Raw genomic sequence first — 22,080 nt, 5'->3', positions numbered from 1 at the left:
CCCATTTTAAATATTTTGGGATACAGTGAGAAAATTTCACAAAAGGATTTAAATTTGGGGGGTATGAGTTTACATTTTAAACCCGGTAAAACAGGATTGTTTGACAAAATCATTGGGAATGACGACGTTCGGTGGGTATTCTGAGCAAAAAAATTTAGTGCTTTTTAAGGAGCGGCCCCCGCAGTTGGCCCCTTTTTTTATTGAAAAAAACAGAAAGTCTCGGGTTTAAAAAATTTGGGGTCAAATATCTAAAAGTACAGAAATCTGGCCCTATTAGGGTATTTTAAAAGGCTGCCATCGGGCGTCTCCCGGGTTTTTGCTTTCCCGTGAGGCCCCCACCCATTTTGGGCAAGAACGTCCAAACCAAAATTTTGGCGGACTGCAGCACTTCATTGTTTGTGGCATTCTTATCTTTTTTCATGAGGGGGCACTGCCCGTAACGCTTGATAACGGAACTCAAAAGGATCAAAAAACTGGGCGCCTTTCTGGTTCCATAAATTGTTTGTGTGGGGTTTAATTTGGGGTTTTTTAGATCTTAAAGGGGGTGGTTTACTTGGGTTTTTTCATTGCCCCTTCGGTTGAGAATTTTTTTGTCTCTTTTCCTCTCTTGTTCCCGAAAAATTCAGTTTTCTTCAAACATATCTTTTTGAGGTTTACACAAACTGAATGGGAAATAGTGTTTCGTTTCCCAAAAGGGATATTTGTCAAAATAAGGGCTACATTGTAAAAATATTTGGAAACCCCTTCCCCCAAGGGGTTTTTGAAAGCCAAAAATTCAAAAACAATTGTCTGACTTTGTTTCCTTCCTTAATAGCATGGGGGGTCCCCCGGGGGGCACAGTGATTTACTTGTGGGGGGATCCAAGTTGGGGGACATCGCATTATTTGGTTTATAATGATAAGGGGTTGTAAGTCTCACACGACAGAGAGGACTTACTTAAATGTGGTTTTATCTCTACGGGTTGCACTATTTAACCCGTCTCTTACGTTTTTTAAAGTTATTTTTAAACTTAGGCCACTTGACTGTGTTCTGTAGGTTTTTTGTGGACTCCACACTTTTAAAATTCGGGGTATTTTCTCTTTTTGTTTTTTGTTGTTGTCTGTTTTGCTGTCTTCTTTTCTCTCTCTCCCCCTCTCTCTCTCTTTCCTCTCTCTCTTCTCTTCTCTTCTCTTCATATCCCGGGGGTTTGAGAGAAAGAAAAGTTCTCCGAATTTTTCTGCGGGGTTGTAAAAAGGCGAATAAAGGGGCAGGAGGGAAGGGGAAGGAAAAAACCCTCCCATTCTCGATATTTTAGCTTCTTAAAGATTTGGAACGAAGAAAAGGGCCCTGCGGGGAGTGTCATCTCCCGGGAGGTTTTGGCTAAAATATTTGAATGGTGGTGGTGTTTAAACCCAAAAGGAAAAAGGAGAGGGGGCGGCGTGTGGGGTTTTAGGGGAAAAGGAAAAAATGGGGTTGTGGTCTGAGTGAAAAAAAATGGTTAGGGGAAAAAATTTTTTAAAAAGTCTTGGGAAAAGATTTAGGGGTTTGGGGATAGGAAAGATGTAAGGGAAAGGGTAACCCCTATCTGAAACAAGAAAAAGTGGGGCGGGGGTGAGTGGGAAAGGAAAATGATCTCTTGCTTATGAAAGGGAAATATGAAAACGGGGTTGGGAAGAGATGGGTGATTATTTTTGCTTAGGGACCCGGTCTGAGAAGAAAGATCTAGAGAGGCAAGTGTTTTGGAAAAAGGGGGAGTGTGTGGGTTTGAGGTTTTGGTTTCAGGCCCGGGGATTAGGATGGGTGTTTTTTGGGAAAGGGGAGTAAAGCGGCGGTTGAGGGATAATTTGGGGTGCATCAGGTAATTTTAAAAGAGCGAAAAGGAAAATTTTGGGGAACAGCCTTTTGGAGTTTTGTTTTCTGAAAAAGGACTGGTGATTGGGAATGTTGGGGCTTAAAAAAAGGGGGCATACACCCAAATATACGTATGCAAGTTGGAAAAATGGTCACCTGACATTAATGGACCACCCCGTAAATAAAGTGGTGTAGCGGGTGTGGTTTCAGAAGTGGTGGGTTGGATCGGGTGTTGCTTTAAGAATTTTAAAATACTTGGGAAAAGAAAATTTGTTGTGCTTTTATGGATCTGGAGAAGCTTGATAGGGTGAGGAGATGTTTGGGGAAGGTTTATGATTTTTGGTGTGGGGGGAAAAATTTAAAGCGTGAAATTTTTTTGGGTGAGCAATGTACGAGTGGGAAGGAGGAGGATGGTTCTAGGAAAGGGGTTTCCGGGGGTTGTGGGCCAGGGGTTTAATTTCTTTTATATAGGGTGGTAAAGGAGGTAAAAAAGGGGGGTTTGGGGGGAGAAAGGGGAGTTTGTTGGGGGGGGGTGAGAGGCTTGGGAAGTGAAATCAGTGTTGTTGCTAAATGGTGGCGTTCGGTTTAGAAATGAAAAGTGGGGACGAGTTTGTAAAGGGGTTTTGAAAGGAGGGAACTAGGTAATGTGAAAAAAGAAGTTATTAGGTTTTGAGGTTGGGAAGGTTTTTTGGAAAGAAGTTTAATGGGGAAAAAATGGAGGGAAAATGAAATGTTTTAGAACTGGGAGTTGAAGCGGAAAAGGGGCATGAAGGAAATGGTCAGGTGGGGGGGGCGAAGGTTGGGGGATTTTTAAAAGTGTAAGTTAAAATTTAAAAAAGAGGTATGGTTAAGTGTGTTATATGGGTGCGAGGCTGGGTTTTTAGGATTTTTTGGGGAGGGGGTGGTTTTTGTTTTAAGTGGGGTTGGGACAAAATTTTTGGTGGAGGTGGTTTTATCGATAAGTAATGAAAGGGGAAAGAGGATTGGGCATAAAAAAAATGTTTTGGGAAAGAGAAAAGGGGTGTTTTGAATGGTTTGGCAATGAAAAGATTTAGTGAGGAAGGGTTAAAAAAAGGTATTGTTTTAAAAGTGGAGGGGAGGAGAGGGGGCCATTTGGAAGGGGAATGAAAAAATTTGAGGATCGGGGCCCCGAGCGAAAATAAAAAGGGTAAGGATGGTGAATTTAACGTGTGGTTTAAGGGGGCGACGTTTTTGTTAATGGAAAAAAAAAGGATGTTTAGCGCCCGGGAAAAAATTTTAAAGGTGTGAGGGGTGGTTGGGTTTGGGAGTGTGGTTTGACTGTAAATGCGTCACGGTCAGTAAGGTGGACTGCCACGCTACGGAGGGGTATACAAGAGCGAGTGGAGTTTGGGCTGTCAAGTTTGCCAATTTACCAGAAGTCGTATCTATCCTCTCTTACTATGTCTTAATTCATTGATTATTTCCATGAGTGATATATATGTCATATTAATGTTTTGTGTTTGCAAAATTGAGTACTTATAAATCGAATTCGGAATTTAGATGGGGAATGCACTGGTAAAACTCATTTGAAATATTTCGCATACAGTGAGAACATTTCACAACAGGATTATATTGGTTCAGAATGAGTGCCACATGAACCAGGTAAGTACAGATCTGTTTGACAATATCATCTGGCAATGACGACGTTCAGGTGGTGTATTCTGAGCAAGGAACTTTAGTTCATTATAAGGAGCGACTCCCGCAGTCTGGCCCATTTCTTTTATTGAATCACACAGAAAGTCTCGGAGTTAAAGTCTGGAGTCAAATATCTCACAGGACAGAAATCTCGCCATATTAGGGATATTGAAACGACTCGCCATCGGTTGTCTCCAGGTTATAGCTTTCCCAGTGAGGCACCGACCCATCTGGTCAAGAACATCCACACCAACTTGGATAGGACTGCAGCACTTCATTGTTTGTGGCATCTTATCTTTGCATGAGGGTCATCTGCCGTAACGCTTGATCAACGGAGCTCAGAGGATCAAAGACTGTCGCCTTTCTGGTTCCATAAATTGTTAGTGTGTGATCAACTGGTGATTTGTAGATCTAAGGAGAGTGGACTGACTCTACTCTCTTCAATGCCTCTCCGGTGAGAACTTCTTCGTCTCTGTCCTCTCACAGTTCCTGAAATCATTCAGTTGTTCTTCAATCATATCTTCATGATGGTTTACACAAACATGAACTGGAAGGCTATGTGTAGCGCTCCGAATGGGATATTTGTCAACATAAGACTACATTGTAAAGATCATTGGACCTCACGTTTATGAGAAGCCAAAAATTCAATACAGATTGTCTGACTTTGATGCCATTCCCTTAATAGACATGGCCCTCCGCCGGGACACAGTGATTCACTTGTGGTGGGATCCAAGTTGGGGACATCGCATCTACTTTGGTTTATAATGATAAGACTTGTAAGTCTCACACGACAGAGAGGACTTACTTACCTGTGAGTCTTCTATCTCTACGGGTTGCACTATCAACCAGTCTCTTACGTTTCATGATCATTTCAAACTTAGGCCACTTGACTGTGTTCTGTAGGTTGAGTGGACTCCACACATTAATATATCAGGATATTTTCTCTCTCTGTTTATCTGTCTGTCTGTCTGTCTGTCTGTCTCTCTCTCTCTCTCTCTCTCTCTCTCTCTCTCTCTCTCTCTCTCTCTCTCTCTCTCTCTCTCTCTTCTCTTCATATCCCTGAGGTAAGAGAGAAAGAATGCTACCTCCGAATTCTCTGCGTGTTGTAGAAGGCGAATAAAGGGGCAGGAGGGAAGGGGAAGGAAACCATCCCATTCTCGCATATTTTAGCTTCTAAAAGATGGAACAGAAGAACGAGCCATGCGGGGAGTGCTCATCCTCCTGGGAGGTTCAGGCTAAGATATTTGAATGTGTGTGGATGTAACCAAGATGAGAAGAAGGAGAGGTCGGCAGTGTGTTTGAGGAAAGGAACCTGGATGTTGTGGCTCTGAGTGAAACAAAAGGTTAGAGGAGAAAGATTGTTTCAAAATGTCTTGGGAACAGAGTCAGGGGTTGGCGATAGGACAAGATGTAAGGAAGGAGTAACACTACTCCTGAAGCAAGAAAAGTGGGACGGGGTGAGTGTAAGGAAAGTGATCTCTTGACTTATGAAGGTAAATATGAAAACGAATGGTAAGAGATGGGTGATTATTGATGCTTATGCACCTGGTCATGAGAAGAAAGATCTAGAGAGGCAAGTGTTTTGGAAGCAGGTGAGTGTGTGTGTTAGCAGGTTTGGTGCACGAGACCGGGTATTAGTGATGGGTGATTTAAATGGGAAGGTGAGTAATGCGGCGGTTGAGGGTATAATTGCGTGCATCAGGTATTCAATAGAGCGAAAGGAAATGGTGAAGAGCCTGTGGAGTTGTGTGCCTGAAAAAGGACTGGTGATTGGGAATGTCTGGTCTAAAATGAGGGACATACACAAGTATACGTATGCAAGTAGGAAAGATGGTCACCTGACATTAATGGACCACCTCGTAAATAAAGTAGGTGTAAAAGAGACTTGTCGATGTGACTGTGCTGAGAGGGGGCAGCTGGTGGGATGTCTGCTCATTGCCTAGTGGAGGCAAGAGTGAAGGTTTGTGAATGTTTTCGGGGAAGAGGAAACATTATCGGTGAGAAGAGTGGTGAGAGTAAGCGAGCTTGGTAACATGATTTTTGTGAAGAAATACCAGGAGAGATTGAGTGTATAATGACAAAAGGTGAGAACAAACGAAGCTAGGAAGTGGGTAAGGAATTGGAGATATTTAGGGACGTAGTGTTGTTAGAATGTGCAAGAGATGCATGTGAAAGCATAGTGAAGGCTTGAACAGAATATCAGACTGGAGAGGAGCAGTGTGGTTTCAGAAGTGGTACAGGTATACGGATCAGGTGTCTGCTTTAAAGAACGTGTATAACAAATACTTCGGGAAACAGATAAATTTGTATGTGACATTTATGGATCTGGAGAAGACATATGATAGGGTTGATGGAGATGTTTTGTGGAAGGTCTTATGGATATATGGTGTGGGAGAAAGAATTTAAAAGCAGTAAGAACTTTTCATTAAGGGTGCAAGCCATATGTACGAGTGAGAAGAGAGGAGAGCGAGTGGTTCTAAGCGAAGACTGGTCTGCGTTAGGGGGTGTGTGAGGTCACCATGGCTGTTTAATTTACTCATGTATGGAGTGGTGAAGGGAGGTAAATGGGAGAGTCTTGAGGAGAAAGGTGAGTATGTAGCCTAGAGGGGATGAGAGGACTTGGGAAGTGATTCAGTAGTTGTTTGCTAACTGGTGGCAGATTCGAGTGAGAAACTGCAAAAGTTGGTGACCGAGTTCTGAAGAGTGTGTGAAAGGAGGAAACTGCGAGTATATGCGAATGAAAGTAATGTTATTAGGCTTCGCAGGGTTGAGGTACAGGCTAGTTGGAACGAGAGATGGAATGTTGAAAAAATGGAGAAAGTGAGGTGTTTTAGAAACGTGGGAGTTGACATGACGGTAAATGGGACGATAGAATTGGAAGTGAGTCATAGAGTGGGTGAGGGGGCGAAGGTTCTGGGAGCATTTAGGAATGTGATAGAGTTATATATTAGCATAGTAGAGGTAAAGTAGTTCCAAGAGTGTTATATGGATGCGAGGCATGGGTTATAGATGAGGATGTGCGGAGGAGGGTGGATGTGTTGGAAATGAAATGCTTGAGGACAATATGTGGTGTGAGGTAGTTTGATCGAGTAAGTAATGAAAGGGTAAGAGAGACGTGTGGACATAAAAAAAACTGTTTGGGAAAGCAGAAGAGAGTGTGTTGAAATGGTTTGGACATATGAAGAGAATGAGTGAGGAGAGGTTAACAAAGATGATACTTGTTTTAAAAGTGGAGGGAGCTAGGAGATGGGGTAGACCATGGAAGGACGAAGTGAAACAGATATTGAGTGATCGGGGCCTGAGCAGGAAGATCAAAGGCATACATGCGATAGAGTGAATTGGAACGATGTGGTATACAGGGATCGACGTGATGTCAATGGACAAAAGAAGAGCATGTGCAGCGTCCAGGGTAAACTTTGGAAAGGTGTGTAGGGCCTGGTTGCGGTTAGGGAGCTGTGGTTTTAGTGCATAACAAATGACGGCAACAGAATGAATGTGAGCGAATGCAGACGTTCTTCGCATGTTCCTGGCGCTACCTCGCAGACACAGTAAACAACGATCAAGTATAAAAGAAAAATAACTCTTTAGCATTTTTCTTGTTAGTGGTATGAGTGGACGAAGAACGGCCTCGCTTGCTCACATCCACTCTCCAGCTGTCTTGTGTTATGCACCGCAACTAAGAACCTCCTGTCCACAGCCAAGTCCCTGAAACCTTTCCATGATTTTCCTTGACAACTGGTCAATCCCCCCCTATACCACACTGGACCACTTCTTTCTATCCTACATCGACGAATGGAGGAGTGAACTGATCATGCTGCGGGTGGAGGTGGCACTTACTTTTTGAGGTTGGCGAGGTTGTAGTAGGCGTGGGCGTGCTGCGGGTGGGCCTTCAACGCCAGACGGAAGTGGTGCTCAGCCTCTGAGGTGTCGTTGAGGAGGGTAGCCAGGTTGTTGTGGGCGCTCGAGTGTCCCGGCCACAGTCTGAGGACCAGACACACACAAGGTCATCCGTGGAGGAAGAGGCGGGAAAAACAGGTGAAAATATCTATCGTCCTCTAACGAGATCATCTGGTGAACAATGTTCTACTGCTGATGACCAAGGTTCTACTCCAGTCTTATCCTCCCACCAGGTAATATAATCACCTGGATAATGAACAATGTAGGTTTTTATTTAAATGAATGATTTTCTGATGTTACAGATGATGAAAATGAATACACTTAATTACGGGACATAAGTTACGTTCATCTGTATAAGGTCGCGCACGAGTGTATGTATGGAGAAGACTGTCTTTCTAACATGGAGGGAAACATACAACACATGTCAGTGTATACTTGTGTAACAATACATTTTCACATAACAATAACACATAATGATGAAGCATTTGCTCGACCGTTGGTCACGATACTCGTAACTTTTTTCTATTTTCATCAACAACTTCTCATGGTCACCGTCTATAGTGGCCGACGTGTCTTTTTGAGAAGAAATATTTTTTCCTAAGTTAGTATTCAAGTCTTTTCTTCCTTTTGAGGTTTCATGTCATTTGTTCTCGTAATTGTATTACTCTGTACCTCAACCTGGTCTGAATGACATATTGATTATATTTAGAATTTAGAACCTAGAAATCCCAACGCTGTTACGCTTCCTGAGGTAGAAGATATTTAATCCTTTTATCTTCATCAGGTAAGTTTCTCAGTGATAAAGACAGTATCGAAACTCTTCTGTGCAGTAAGGCCAGTATTTCTTCGGACATCATATAGCTCGAAAACTAACATTATACAGAAGTGAATATTCGTAATCCTCTAACAACAACATTCCCATAGATTTCTACGTTAACGGAGTTCAGTAAAAGTAGCCAAGGAGAGTGAGCAGAGAAAGTGTGGTCATGAGGGTTAAGCTAACATGGTAACGGGTTCATAAGCTTTTAAATGTTGCCTCCTACTAACGATATTAGTAATACCTTGATTAAAAGTGGACCAGACTATCATTAGATTGGGAGTGTTTACGCCGTTGAACGTATGCCATATAGAGATATATACATTGGCCAAGCAGGAAAAACTTTAACTGAGAGATGTGACTGGCACAGTCATTCAGTACGCAGAGGTGACCACAATAATGCTATCGCTGTACATTGTCTCCACACATCCTCTACCACTTCTGAAACCACACTGCTCTTCCCCAGTCTGATGCTCTGAACAAGCCTTCAACCACTCAATCAATACCCTCCCATACAATTTCCCAGGTACATATACTCAGCAGACTTTACCTCCCTAGTTCCCACACTGACCTTTATCTTCTTTGCCTCTACAAAATGGCACTATCCATGCACTCCGCCAATCCAGAGGCAACTCACCATGATCCATTTATACAGCGAAAATCCTTACAAACCAATCAAAAGCACAGTCATCCCCTCTCGTAATAAATTCAACTGCAGTACCATTAATTCCAGGCGCCTTGCCACGTTTCGTCTTCCGAAAGGATTTCACCAACTCTTCTCTCTTCATCAAACCTCTCCATGACTCTCTTCCTTCGCATACCACCTCGACCCAAACACCCAACATCTACACATTTAACAGTCCTTCAAAATACTCACTTTATCGTTTCCTCTCATCATCACTGCCTGTTATCACTTCCCCTTTTGCCCTCTTCACCCATGTTCCTATTTGTGCTCTTGTCTTTCGCACATTGTACACCTCCTTCTAAAACATCTTATTCTCCCAAAGTTTACTGATACTCGCTCAGCCTAACTCTAATTTGCTCTCTTTTTCAACCCCTGCACCTTCTTCTTTATCTCCTGCTGCTTTGCACTCCTTCCTTGTGAGTATCGCCCAAACGCCTCTCTTTTCTTTCACTTACAACTTTAATTCTTCATCCCACCACTCACTACCTTTTCTAATCTGCTCACCTCCAACCTTTCGTATGCCACATGCATCTCTCGCACATGCTATCATTGCTTCCCTAAATACCTCCAAATCCTCACCCCCTCCCGTTGCGTCATTTACTCTCCCCTCCTGCTGTTCTACACCAAATCTCTAATAGTATTTCTTCACACAAGACTCCTTTCCAAGGTCACTTGTTTTCACCACTCTCTTCTACCCGACAATATTTCCTCTTCTCCGAAAACCTCGACAAATTTTCACCTTCGCCTCCACAAGATAGTGATCAGGTTTCCCAGCAGCTGCCCCTCTCAGCACATTTACATCTAAACGTTTCTCTTTCACGCGCCAATCAATTAACACGTAATCTAATAATGCTCTTTGACCATCTTTCCTACCCACACATGCACAATTGTGTATTTCCAGTCACCAGTCCTTTTTCAGCACACAACTCCACAAATTGTTCACCATTTCTATATATATACCACTGAATACCCCATGTACACCAATCATACCCTGTATTGGCACATTAGTCACCTTCACATTTAAATCACCCATCATTATAAACGGGTCTCGTACATCAAAACTGCTGACACAAAGTTGCGCCGAAAATACTTGCCTCTCATGATCTCTCTTCTCATGACCAGGTGCATAATCATCACCAATCACTTTTGCCCACATCAGTGTAGAATTTACCAGACTCCCACAGTTTTTGCTTCAGGAGTAGTATTACTCCTTCCTTCCAACCACTGACTTTACTCCTAATATATGTTCAAGCCACTCTTCTCCTTTACCCTTGAGCTTTGTTTCACTCAGAGCCAGATCATCCAGTTTCTTGCCTCAGAACGTAATGCCTATCTCTCATCTCTTCTGATTCAGACACCCCAGCCGGGGCCTTTGAGGATGAGCATTAACCGCTTGGCTCCCTTTTCTGTGTGTATGTGTGTGTGTGTGTGTGTGTGTGTGTGTGTGTGTGTGTGTGTGTGTGTGTGTGTGTGTGTGTGTGTGTGTGTGTGTGTGTGTGTGTGTGTGTGTGTGTCATATCGGATAATTGTAAGGCAGTATAGGAGTACATAACGCAGCCGTGTACAGGCATAACAAGAGTACAGTAATGGCCTCGGGCGGTGCTCACGCACGTGAAGGTCTTATACAGTGTGAGGTTATGAGACTCGAGCGATGGACGTCTTCGACGGTGTATGTGGAGGACGAGATGGTTGCTCTCGGTGGTTTGTGCACATGTGAGACACAGAAGCACCATTTACGCCCAGTGTGTATGACAGGTTGGCACACGGTTCATGACAGATCAAACTGTCCTGCAGTGCCGAATATAGAGTGGTTGCAGGTAAAGTTGTGCAAATGGGAATTATATGGCTAACATCCGGTACGAAGAATCTAATTGGCACATTTACGAACTCTGGATTGTTATAGAAATATAGTCTTACGAGGAAGAAAGATTCTCGAGGTAGATATGGGCTAAGCAAGACGCGTTCATCTCTGACTAACGTTCTGTGTGACCGAAAGGTCGAGAGGTTATACCTTTAAGTTATACTGGTAGATACAGACCAGCCACACCAACTAGCCACTCACCTGATGGCCTCCCTGTAGTGGAACTTGGCGAGGTCGGTGTTGGCCATGTCCTTCTGCAGGTTGGCGAAGTTGTAATGCATCTTAGCGTTGTGGGGCAGCGTCCTGAGACCCGCTCTGGGAAGACAAAGAACGAAGGTTACAGTGGGAGACTTATAAAGCCAGGAGGACACATCAGTAAATATGACGTGATAGCCACACTAACGTGATCGTCTGATTTAAAATCTATCAATTTAGGTCCGAAATTAGTTTGCTGAGACGAGGTAAGGCAGAGGTAAACGAGAAGTAATGTGCAGGTGACAGTAATGCCAAAAAACAATGGTAACATAACTACAGAACGTTTTAAAGGTCATCGTCTCAGAAACCAGCATCAAGATTTCGTGTACATTTCGTCCTGTCACAAACTGACAGACAAGATCTTTCGAACTCTGTTCTTCAGTTGTGGGCAGCACCTCCCCTCACCCACATCATTACCATCACTCATCCCAGCATCAAACACCAGCAGCACCAGTAACTCGTCATTTCTCCACCAGTGTCAATTCATCACTGCTTCAGAGAGGGAGGCAAACACTGCTGGCCACTTTCACATAAAACCTATACACATCATTTCTCAGTCAACGGAATATATCGTCACTTTAATGTAATTTGAAAAATAATGATTGGATAAAGTCACCAGCCTTCATTATCACTCTCATTCCTCACCACTAACAATTACCATGAGTTACCAAAGGTCACCACCATCACCACCATCACCATGAGTCACCAAAGGTCACCACCATCACCATGAGTCACCAAAGGTCACCACCATCACCATGAGTCACCAAAGGTCACCACCATCACCATGAGTCACCAAAGGTCACCACTCACCATGAGTCACCAAAGGTCACCACCACTCACCATGAGTCACCAAAGGTCACCACCACTCACCATGAGTCACCAAAGGTCACCACCACTCACCATGAGTCACCAAAGGTCACCACCACTCACCATGAGTCACTACTCCCACTCACCATCACTCTCGGTCGACCACCATCCCTCACGCTTCACATACACCATCACCAACAATGAGCGAGCAGCGGGGACTCACGTGAAGAGCGTCTGCCTGGACTCCCAGTCTCGGTTCCTGTGTAGTGTCCTGCAGGAGAAGGTGACGAGCAGCAGCAGGAGGCAGGGCGTTCTGAGTCGTCCCACTCTCGACAGTCCTACGCCTACCACCACAGCGTAGCCCAGGCTGGAGGCACAGAGGAGGGGTTTAGTTAGACTAAGGTCGAGTTAGTTCTAGGGTATGTCCCACTCCCACCAGCACCACGTAGCTCAGGTTAAGACTTAATCCTACAGACAGTTTCCCTCCCTCCCACCAGCAACCTGTATGACAGCAAACGAGAGGACATCAGATGAAAGACCAAGATAAAGTGGTTGAGCGCACAGCTGTTGTGAGCGTTTGAAGAAAGCTGAGATAGCGCGTGAGAGAGGTGAAGTTAGCTTGGTGTGTGAGAGGGTTTGTTTACCTGAGAGAGGGACATGAGATGATTCATGTTAAGGAAAACAGGTTGGGTACACAGCGGCAGAGGTTGGTAGCTAAGGTGACCAGAAGGATGGATTTGAATACATGGGGAAGAACTAAGAACAGGGTTATCCCTTTGTCCTTACTGTACCGTTAGTTGGGTCTGACAAGATATGAGCGGCCGGAGTGGGTTAGAAGGAGAAGGAAAGGAATTGGTGAGATGACAGGAGAGGAAGAGGAGAAAGAGGTGATAATGAACATAGACAAACAGGGTATAATGAAAGCTGTGATCAACATGTTTTATGGCAGGTATAAAGTGCAATAACGACGATAAAACACGAGTGTAACGACAACTATAAACACGCCATTCATCAGTGTAATGACGAACGATGTATAAAGAAAATAATGAGTAATTAAATTGACCATATTTTCATATCATAATGAATCAGTCAGTTTTTTTTTTTTTTCATGAAAACTGAAACATCGTGGTCGTCCTCGAGGCCTCAGACTCACAGCGTCCTGACACTGGCTGGGCGGCAGGTGGGGTCATCACCAGGGAGGCAGGTCTTCAGTGATCGTAGGTGCCTGACTGACTCAAGTCCCACAACAGGTTAACAGTCTCTGTTTGATACCATTTCTGGATACTTGTTTCTTTTCGCTTTACATTTCCTTTTAAATGAATTTCTTCTTTTTTCACCAATAGTTTAATCCTGTAATTGTTTGGTGTTTTGATCAGCGTTTCTTTTCATCTGTTAGCGTCCGGAGAAGCGGCGCTCACATGCATACAAGTCAGAGTCGGAGCTGACAACAGGCAGGTCAACGGTGGTCCGGTCTGTACGGCTCTTCAGACCGTTCAAGAAAAGCTCATACTGGCTACATGGGAGCGAGGGTCTGGTGGGCGCCACCGCTGGTGGGTATACGTATGATGCCTGACTTCGCCAACCTCTGCTGCGTGTTATGTCTGATGCTTTAGTTGAGTTGTGAAAATGTATTGACTCAGTTACCCTCCAGTTATGAGAATGAGCGAAAGTGTAATAAGTTAATTCATTCTTGCGCCTAACAGTTCATTGTGTCATCCACATCTTGAATATTGTGGACACTTTTGGTCTTCCCACCGAAAAACGTAGACAGAATGGAGGGAGCGCAGCATCGACCCACCAAGATGATTCTGGACTGAGAAGGACTTCAGATGTGAAATCCAATTCCAGTAAGCAGCTTAAATCTCTTTAACTTATAAAAGGGATCATAAGTGATTTTCAACAAGTATTAAGAACAATCAAAGACTTTGATCATCTTGATCTATCAAGCTACTACACACTTTGTCTGATTTCACTTGTAATAATGGATACAAACTCGTGGACAAACGTTTTTCCTCAACATGATTGTTGACGTCTGGAATGATCTGCCAGTTAGAGTGGTTGGAAGTAACACTTGACATATGTTTAAAAATATAATTGATGTATATCTTGCTTCAAGTCCACAACTTACAGTATTTTTGCCTACGTGGTCACACCCACATTTTGTAGGCTATTTTCTTGGAATCTTAGACAAATGTTTAACTTTGTACTAGGCGAAGCACTTTTTCTTCAACGGTTTTCGTTAATATATGGAACGATTTATGAATTACATCCCTGGGGATAGGGAGAAAGAATACTTCCCACGTATTCCCTGCGTGTTGTAGAAGGTGACTAAAAGGGAAGGGAGCGGGGGGTTGGAAATCCTCCACTCTCGTTTTTTGAAAATTTTCCAAAAGAAAAAACAGAGAAGGGGACCAGGTAGGATATTCCCTCAAAGGCCCAGTCCTCTGTTCTTAACGCTACCTCGCTAACGCGGGAAATGGCGAATAGTATGAAAGAAAGATTTATGAATTAGAGGTGAAGCAGTACCACTGATATATTTCAGTACAGACGATAGATATTGTGTTTCAAATCCACAACTGATATCACTTGTACCTCCCTAGCTATACTCTAAGTTTACATACAAGTCCTTCCTCTTGAAAAAAAATCTGTATGTCTTTCTACTCCTACCACAATAATCCATAAGTTTCTGTTCTCCTCCTCCAGTACAAACAGCTTCGTCAGGACTTAATGTCTGTTGCTGTTTGAATTCAGTTTTATTCAGTTGTATTTGTATGTCTGTTATCTGTAAGTTTTTGATATCTTCCACTAACAAACTCTCTCGAAAGGACCCAGTGATCAGTTGCTGTGTGAAATCCTCTGTATTTCTTTGTATGTAAGGTGCTTGGGTCGAGGAGATATGGCAAGTGAGAGTGTGAGGACAAGTGGTAGTGAAAAGAGAAGAGATGGTGAAAGCCTTTCGTGAGACGAAATATGGGAAAGCGGCTCAAGTGGATGGCATTGCATTTGATTTTTTTTTTTAGGAAAGGAGGTGACAGTTTTGTTAACTGTTGGTCGAGACTTTCAGTTTTGCGTATGGATCATGGTAAGGTTCCTGAGGACTGGCGGAATACCTGTATAGTGCCACTGCATTAAGGCAAGGGAGTGTTCGAACTACAGAGGTATAAGTTTGTTGAGTGTACTTAGAAAGTTGTAGGGAAACGGTGGTGACTGGGTCGGTGGCGGCCTGTGCAGAGCATCAGACTAGGGAGGAACAACGTGGTTTCAGGAGTGGTTGAGGATGTGAGGGTCAGACGTCTGTCTTGAAGAATGTGTGAGAAAAAAATATTCAGAGAAACGAGAGGATTTGTATCTAGAGCGTTAATCCTGGAAAACTATCGTCACGTATTAGGAAAGATATACTACCTTTGGGTCCATCAGACTCGATGGGGAAAATTAGAATTTTAAAGTTTCGATAGTACTTTATGAAAGAGAAAAAATACATACTTTTCCTTACTTGGATATAAGATAGAATAAACATAAGTGGAGGTGTTTGATTGAAAATATAAAACAAAACAAAAATATTGGAAAATAAGATAAAAAAGTGATTACTCTTATCAACATAATACAAAATCTCTTCATCATAAGGATCTAATATTAGAGATATCTATTCACCAGACCATTATCTTCCTGTTGATAGACAGAGATCTTTCCTGCCCTTCCCTTACCATGATCTGTTGGCCATGGCTTATCTATCTTCCACACTATCAGTTTCCATGGATCTATCGGACCCAAACATCATGAAACACAAAGAAGGAATCAGTGCACAGAGTGACCCGCCCGCCCTCAGCGATATCGGAACAAGAACTGAAGGTGGAGGGACCCAAGTGGTCATACACATATGGGAACGCCATAGAACAAATGAACTTCAAGAAGCGTCAGGTCTGGATAGTGCTCCAAGGCTAATGCAGAGGCCGCGTGGAAGGTGCTACGATTAAATAGTTAGGGAGCAAAGCATTAGAACCAGTAAGGAGTATTCTTTTCAAAAGTTTTTGTTCCTCCGGTTTTTATCCTGGTGTATGTTTTCCTTGTCCTCTTACACCTTATGAATGTTGGTTGGTCGCAGCGCTGTCTATATCATCCCAGCTGTACATTTCTAAGCTCCTTTTTGTGAAACTAATCTTCCCTCTTTCTTACCATTCCCTCTGTTCTTAGGGTTAGGTTTGCCCATGTTTCTACTCCACTGTAAATAACACAGAACCTCGCACCACAAAGCCCTGTCTCCTGACCACTGAACTCCACTTCCCCATCTGTGTTATCGTAAATATTTTTCAGGTTTGTATAGTTTGGACGATTATATCTCCTCTTTATCTCTTGTTCCACCTCTGCTCTTTTAATGTCCTCATCTACCATGCAGTCAACCTTCAGCATTACATATCACTTCTTCTATTTGGTGTATCACATATAATGTTCTCATTATCCGTTCCAGTATTTGTGTGTGTGTGTGTGTGTGTGTGTGTGTGTGTGTGTGTGTGTGTGTGTGTACTGCACGGGGAGGGAGGTTTACACACGCGAGGCCTCACCTTCTGAACATTCTCTGATATCATACACCATTTTAAGTTTATATATGCCGTCCACAGTGTTCATGTCCTCATTCATTTTATTCCTTTCATCTACCACTCCCATACTACACAAGTAATGCTTTACATCTTCTCTTTAACAAGTTTCTTGTGTAATCGTATGTCCTCTGGTCGCTCTATCTTTACATCTCTCACTGAACTATTCTCTGTCTACCTCGTCGATCTGTTTTAGAAGCTGAAATGTTGTGATCAAGTTTCCTCTCACTCTTCTCTCTTTCGAGGTTCGCATATTCAAAGCCTTCAGCCTTTCCTTGTATGATCTCTTAATTCTGGTACCATCTTTGCTGCCCTCCTCTGCACCTTCCCTAGTAGCATTATTCAGTTTCGGCGTTATGTGAGATAGGACTGGCTTGTTCAATATTTCCTTAACCATATACATGGAAGATAATCTGACACCTGCCAGTAAAGAATCTCCCTCACCATTCTCCTAAAGAGGGACTTTGGCGACAGGTCAGAGACGAAGTTGACTCGCAAGTCCTTCTCACACACAGAATCCTGAAGGTTATTTCCTGCTAAAGTGATAATCCTATTGAAGCCTCCTTTCACTTTATCCCATCCTCATTATTTGGCATGATCGGAATGACATCATCCATGTATTAGACCAACACTCAAGTCTGTTAAGGTCGCCTTGTAAGCTGCTGCAATATTACTAGCTTTTCATTCCCACCTTATGACGTTTGCATCATCTGCAAACATATTCAGGAGAGAAGTCCAAACATACAGGGAAGTGATTCACAAAGATCGAAGAGAGTAACGGTCCCAAAAGAGAACCTTGGGACACTCCACTGATGTCCTCCACGCGTATGGAGAAGGCTTGTCTGACATGTGCCCTTTGTTCCTTCCACTTAGATATAATCTTTTATCCATCATTTCCTGCCCTGGTATTACAGCTTCTTAATCGGCCTTTCATGCGGTACTGTGTCGGATGCTTTCTGACAGTCAGGGGATGAACAGTCCACTCAGCCTTCCTTTTTGTCTAACACAGAACTCACTTCCAACAAAAATCTAAGAAGTTCGTTGCATATGACCTCTTTCCTAAAGCTGTGTTGTCTCTCACTTCAGTAATTTGCCTTCTGATCAACTTTTCCAGTACCTTACGAACTACCTTCGTCAGGGAGACTGGTATGTAGTCCAGCGTGTCTTCCGGTCTCCATTCTTAAAGATAGGTATGACGTTTGCCCCTTTTCCACTCTCTTGGCACTTTGCCTTTCTCCAGCGACACTTTGAATAGCATGTCAAGAGGTCTGTCCAGTGTAATCTGCGCACAACCTCAGCATGAAAGGTAAAACATCAACAGTACCAAGGATTTTGTAAGGGTCAAGATCATTTCTGAATATCTCATCAGTTTGTGAAGCCTCATTCCCATCTCAACTCATTAGTGATGGGGTTAGAGCAACTTCCAATATGAAAACACTTTTGCACTTATTCACTTCCTCACATATCCTTACATTATCCTTGACTATTTTTCCTTCACGATCTCTGATGAGCTGCTCTTTAACTGACAATCTACTTCTGACGAATTTGTGGAAACGTTTTGGATTCTAACTTGCCTTATTCACCAAACTCTTTCAAAAGTTCTCTGCTCCTCCTTTCTTGTCCTGCTATACTCGTTCTTTCTTTCTTATACCTTGCGTAAGATGGCTGGTTGGAGTGTCGCTTTTATCTCCGCCACTGTCCGTTGCTGTTTTAGGACATTTTTGATTAAACAATTCAATCCTCTTTCTTAACCTTCCTTCTCCAATGACTCTCGAGGTATACATGCTCTCACTTTTGCAGTGTAAACGTCACACAGCCCTTCACCTTAACACCCTGGTTCCTGGCTACTGAACTCCTTCTTCCAATCCATGTTACCATAGAGATGATCAACAATTGTTCTCTTTCCACGATCGTATATCTTCAAGTCTTGTCGCGTCTCTGCTCTTCAAACTTCCTCGCTCGCCCCATCATCAAACTTACGCCTAACATTATTACCTCTCCAAGTGGTGTATGTTATATGATATTTTCAGTATCCATTTCAGCATGTATGAAGGACAAGATCTAGTAATGATGGAGAGTCACTCCCTCTCATCCTAGTGGTCTTATTGACGTGCCCATATAAGAAAATCTTCTGTACATACATTGAACTTATCTTCCATGATTCTTTGTCACAATGAGAATCTAAATTCCGTTATTCTAACTCCTTATAACTGAAATTCCCTATCATCAAAACCAAACCTTTTCCAAGAGGTGCATATACCATCCTGACTATTTCTTCGTTCTTGTCATTGTGTATTTGATCTGGATTGTATATCATCAATATAACCATATACGTTTTCCATACATTTACTTTTTCTATTATCTATTGACTGAATGGATCATCTACTGCTGCTTCCTTAAACTTAAGATTATCTTTTACAAGGAGGATCAAACCTACTCTACCTTGTCTTCTCCTTCACTCTTTACAAGTAACCTTTTGGACAGAGAAGGTGAGATCTTATCTCTTTACTAAGCTTTGTTTCCTCCAATAACGTCAGGTGCGTCTCTCTAATACAATCCTTAAACTCCAATTTTGACCTACAAACTATTAATCCTTCAGCATCTATATCCAATATCTTCAGTCTGCCATTAACCTTTCCCGATATTCCTGTTCTCTTGGTAACACTGGCAAGGGTGATCTAACCTCTTGCCTCATTGGGCGTCTTCCATTTCTTGCCTTCTGATTGTAGTCTCTGCTTTCATTCCCTCATCCTACGGTCGCCCACGCTTGATGAACACCCTACTACATTCTACTCTATGACCTACGTCTTTATAAGCCCAAATGTAAATATAATGCGTCGCCATATTTTCATGATTATGATTATAAACACCCATTCATCTTCTTGCCTCCTTTATCCTGGAAATCGCGTCTGGTAATTCTATTGCATCTTGCAGCTAAAACTGTCGTCATGCTCGCTAACTTCATCATAATTAGGTTGATCTGTCTCTCAAAAAAACAGCCAAGTGGCCGGCAACTGGATCCATCCATGACATAAACAAGGACGTACACTTGAACCTGTAATGTTCTCGGTGTCAATGACGGTTGTCAGTTTCTCTTGCCGTGAGTTAGTGACATTGATGAACAGCTATTCATAAGGAGAGGAAGATTATCTTGGGTCACCATCTTGGAGGTAGAGGATGGTAAACTTAGGTCACCATCTTGGAGGTAGAGGATGGTTAACTTAGGTCACCATCTTGGAGGTAGAGGATGGTAAACTTAGGTCACCATCTTGGAGGTAGAGGATGGTTAACTTAGGTCACCATCTTGGAGGGAGAGGAAGGTTATATATATATTATCCCTGGGGATAGGGGAAAAAGAATACTTCCCGCGTATTCCCTGCGTGTCGTAGAAGGCGACTAAAAGGGGAGGGAGCGGGGGGCTGGAAATCCTCCTCTCTCTCTTTTTTTTTTAAATTTTCTAAAAAAGGAACAGAGAAGGGGGCCAGGTGAGGATTTCCCTCAAAGGCCCAGTCCTCTGTTCTTAACGCTACCTCGCTAACGCGGGAAATGGCGAATAGTTTGAAAGATATATATATATATATATATATATATATATATATATATATATATATATATAGAGTTGATAGAGATGCTCTGTGGAAGGTATTAAGAATATATGGTGTGGGAGGCAAGTTGTTAGAAGCAGTGAAAAGTTTTTATCGAGGATGTAAGGCATGTGTACGTGTAGGAAGAGAGGAAAGTGATTGGTTCTCAGTGAATGTAGGTTTGCGGCAGGGGTGTGTGATGTCTCCATGGTTGTTTAATTTGTTTATGGATGGGGTTGTTAGGGAGGTAAATGCAAGAGTTTTGGAAAGAGGGGCAAGTATGAAGTCTGTTGGGGATGAGAGAGCTTGGGAAGTGAGTCAGTTGTTGTTCGCTGATGATACAGCGCTGGTGGCTGATTCATGTGAGAAACTGCAGAAGCTGGTGACTGAGTTTGGTAAAGTGTGTGGAAGAAGAAAGTTAAGAGTAAATGTGAATAAGAGCAAGGTTATTAGGTACAGTAGGGTTGAGGGTCAAGTCAATTGGGAGGTGAGTTTGAATGGAGAAAAACTGGAGGAAGTGAAGTGTTTTAGATATCTGGGAGTGGATCTGGCAGCGGATGGAACCATGGAAGCGGAAGTGGATCATAGGGTGGGGGAGGGGGCGAAAATTCTGGGGGCCTTGAAGAATGTGTGGAAGTCGAGAACATTATCTCGGAAAGCAAAAATGGGTATGTTTGAAGGAATAGTGGTTCCAACAATGTTGTATGGTTGCGAGGCGTGGGCTATGGATAGAGTTGTGCGCAGGAGGATGGATGTGCTGGAAATGAGATGTTTGAGGACAATGTGTGGTGTGAGGTGGTTTGATCGAGTGAGTAACGTAAGGGTAAGAGAGATGTGTGGAAATAAAAAGAGCGTGGTTGAGAGAGCAGAAGAGGGTGTTTTGAAGTGGTTTGGGCACATGGAGAGGATGAGTGAGGAAAGATTGACCAAGAGGATATATGTGTCGGAGGTGGAGGGAACAAGGAGAAGAGGGAGACCAAATTGGAGGTGGAAAGATGGAGTGAAAAAGATTTTGTGTGATCGGGGCCTGAACATGCAGGAGGGTGAAAGGAGGGCAAGGAATAGAGTGAATTGGAGCGATGTGGTATACCGGGGTTGACGTGCTGTCAGTGGATTGAATCAAGGCATGTGAAGCGTCTGGGGTAAGCCACGGAAAGCTGTGTAGGTATGTATATTTGCGTGTGTGGACGTATGTATATACATGTGTGTGTGGGGGGGGGGGGGTTGGGCCATTTCTTTCGTCTGTTTCCTTGCGCTACCTCGCAAACGCGGGAGACAGCGACAAAGTAAAAAAAAAAAAAAAAAAAAAAAAAAAAAATATATATATATATATATATATATATATATATATATATATATATATATATATATATATATCCAGCCTGAGGCAGGTACCCATTTTTTCGTCTGTTTCCTTGCGCTACCTCGCAAACGCGGGAGACAGCGACAAAGTAAAAAAAAAAAAAAAAAAAAAAAAATATATATATATATATATATATATATATATATATATATATATATATATATATATATATATATATCCAGCCTGAGGCAGGTACCCATTTTTTCGACCAGTCCCTAGGAATGGATGAACAGCTTGGTTGACTGAGGACCGACTACCGCAACCAGGACTCACACGTGCGTGCTCGACCCTGGGCGGGCCGTGAATGTGTCATGGTCAGGGACGCTAACTGCTACACCAGGGGACTGTTAACGCGCAGGTCAGGATGATACACAATCATCGCACGTGTTATCATTTACGTAACACCAAACCAGGTCAACCAATTTGATTGTGTAATACATTTTCTATGAAGACTCTTGGTGTTGGGTTATGTAAAGGGCAACAGAGCTCCACGCCAGGACAACTGTGCCGTCTGGTTATTCATACGGTGTTTAAGTTGTCACATTAATAAAGTTAATGGGTTTTTAATGTTAAAACTTCGCCAGGTGCTGTGATCACTTGGACGATCAAAAAAAGTCTAGGGTCTCTGCACGAGCCATTTATCCTCTCTTTAATCAGCTGAGGCGGCTGTATGAACCAGCTGAGGCGGCTGTATGAGCCAGCTGAGACGGCTGAATGAACCAGCTGAGGCGGC

General features: G+C 42.9%; 1 pseudogene; it reads right to left on the bottom strand.

Annotated features, from left to right (window-relative positions):
• LOC139757743 (protein O-mannosyl-transferase TMTC1-like) overlaps positions 1 to 22,080 on the bottom strand; it is a 390,520-nt pseudogene that overhangs the window by 105,495 nt on the left and 262,945 nt on the right.

The sequence above is a fragment of the Panulirus ornatus genome, chromosome 28 (genome assembly GCF_036320965.1).
Source record: "Panulirus ornatus isolate Po-2019 chromosome 28, ASM3632096v1, whole genome shotgun sequence".
Taxonomy (NCBI): Eukaryota; Metazoa; Arthropoda; class Malacostraca; order Decapoda; family Palinuridae; genus Panulirus; species Panulirus ornatus.
The sequence above is the reverse complement of the archived record's forward strand: the minus strand, read 5'-3'. Positions and strand labels throughout refer to the sequence as shown.